This window comes from Chiloscyllium plagiosum, unplaced genomic scaffold (genome assembly GCF_004010195.1).
Source record: "Chiloscyllium plagiosum isolate BGI_BamShark_2017 unplaced genomic scaffold, ASM401019v2 scaf_7438, whole genome shotgun sequence".
Lineage (NCBI taxonomy): Eukaryota > Metazoa > Chordata > Chondrichthyes > Orectolobiformes > Hemiscylliidae > Chiloscyllium > Chiloscyllium plagiosum.
Window position 1 is genome coordinate 10,102 of NW_025207600.1, and position 1,824 is coordinate 11,925.

Here is a 1,824-nt window from a genome sequence, read left to right on the forward strand (position 1 = left end):
TGCCCCACTGTCAATTCTAACGAGTCGGATCTTATGTCCTATTTGAATTTGAATCACAACTCTGAAAAGAAAAAAATGTCTAATTCGAAACAAATGAATCATTTAAAATACAACCTTACAGTAACAATTCAGCCTCAGGTTCAGAATGATTCTTTTCTTAAGATAAAAAGCAAGAGTCTGCTCCTAGCTTAAAAATTATTCTCACCCTAACGTTGAAGAGATTCTGACACAACCTATGAGGAAGCCATTTTTTACGGTCAAAGTTTGCCCTCCTCGCTAAGAAGCCATTTTGTAAAACATGATACCTGACATGCGAGCAATGCAAGGTTACCTTACAACTTCTCCCGCTTAGACTGGTGCCTCCTTACAGTAGGGACTTGTCTCACCAACAGGCACCTGACTCGGCTGAATCTGTTTTTCCCACCTGATGAATGGCTTCAGGCCTGTGGGAGTGATCAATTAGGCACACACAGACCTGTCAATTAACTTCTCTTCCTTATGAATTATTGCCTTTCCAATATTGTCTGTCTAATTAAGTGCTTAAATCTAATTAAGTGCAGTGTTTTTGTAAAAGTTTGTATAAAGAAACCCTGTTGGTGACAGAAGGAGAAAGTAACCTGCGAGGGCTCTTCAAGACAGAGCTGGTCGCTACTCTCCTAAGGTTTTAGAACCTTAGCTAGCCTGGCTAATAGGTACCAGTGTTATGTTGTAACAGTGATGCTGTTGGTAAATAAAGGGGAAGACTAAAATTAAACTAAACTCTCTGTAAGAAGTTTTATTCCAGACTATTCCAGACTCAAAAGAGTACGATTGCCGGGACAAACCAAGAGAGGCTTCCAGGTCTGAGCCCACAAGGGCTTCCCTGGACCATCTCAAATCTGTACTTTAACATCAGTGCCTGCTAATTTTCATATAACATGTTGTTGCCTCAAATCTGTGCTCATCTTTCCCAAATTCTACTTGAATCCTTCCGATCAAGTTTGCGATTTGCCACATTTTTGAAATTATTCTTATCCAAGTCACAGCCAACATGATGACAGAAGTAAATTGTTTTTTTTTCTCCGTTTCAATCTACACACATCTCCGTCCACCACACAATTCTCCTAAAATACCTCTCCACTGGTATCCAGCTCACAGCTCAGGGGCTGTTCTCATTTAGTCCCAATTCTACGGATGTGTTTGGAGACCAAAGAAGCCAATGAATTTAACCTTTATTCCCTCCTCCTCCTTCCCTCCTCAACTATGACAGTTACTGAACACCTCCTTCAAAAAAAACCTTCCATCTAAAAGAACAAAGGTAGATATATGGGAACACTACTACCTGCAAATGGCTGACTGCTCTGTCTGGTTCACCATCACTTTCACCTTTGATCGGTTTGTGGCCATTTGTTGCCAGAAGCTGAAAAGTAAATATTGCAGTGAGAAAACGGCAGCTGTGGCTCTGGGAGCAGTGACTGTGCTGAGCTGTTTAAAGGACATTTCCTGGTATTTTATGCTCACGGCTCGGTATTGGCTGGGGAACGCCCCCTGGTTTTGTGATGTAACAGACGCTGTCTATTCTCCAGTGTCTGGGTCACAATCGAGTTCCTCCACCACATTCTAACCCCGGGTGTCCCATTTCTCCTGATTCTGCTGCTCAATGTTCTCACCGTCAGACACATTGTAGTGACCAGCAGAGCCCGCAGGAGACTCCGCGCTCACACCAATGGGGACGCTCAGTCTGACACTGAAATGAGAAACCGAAAAAAATCCATAATTTTACTGTTTGTGATCTCGGCCAATTTCATCCTGTTATGGTCAACATTAATGCTGTTTTCTATATGG

The 1,824-nt window shown here is 42.4% G+C and overlaps 1 long non-coding RNA gene across 1 annotated transcript in view; it reads right to left on the reverse strand.

Moving 5' to 3' along the window:
- Positions 1-24: 24 nt before the first annotated feature.
- Positions 25-1,824, reverse strand: part of LOC122546619 — a 2,642-nt gene continuing 842 nt past the window's right edge. Inside the window, exons 2-3 of the long non-coding RNA XR_006310775.1 lie at positions 332-443; positions 25-61 (exon numbers count right to left, since the gene is read on the reverse strand). This is a non-coding gene — a long non-coding RNA (uncharacterized LOC122546619). The remainder of the gene's footprint in view (positions 62-331; positions 444-1,824) is intronic.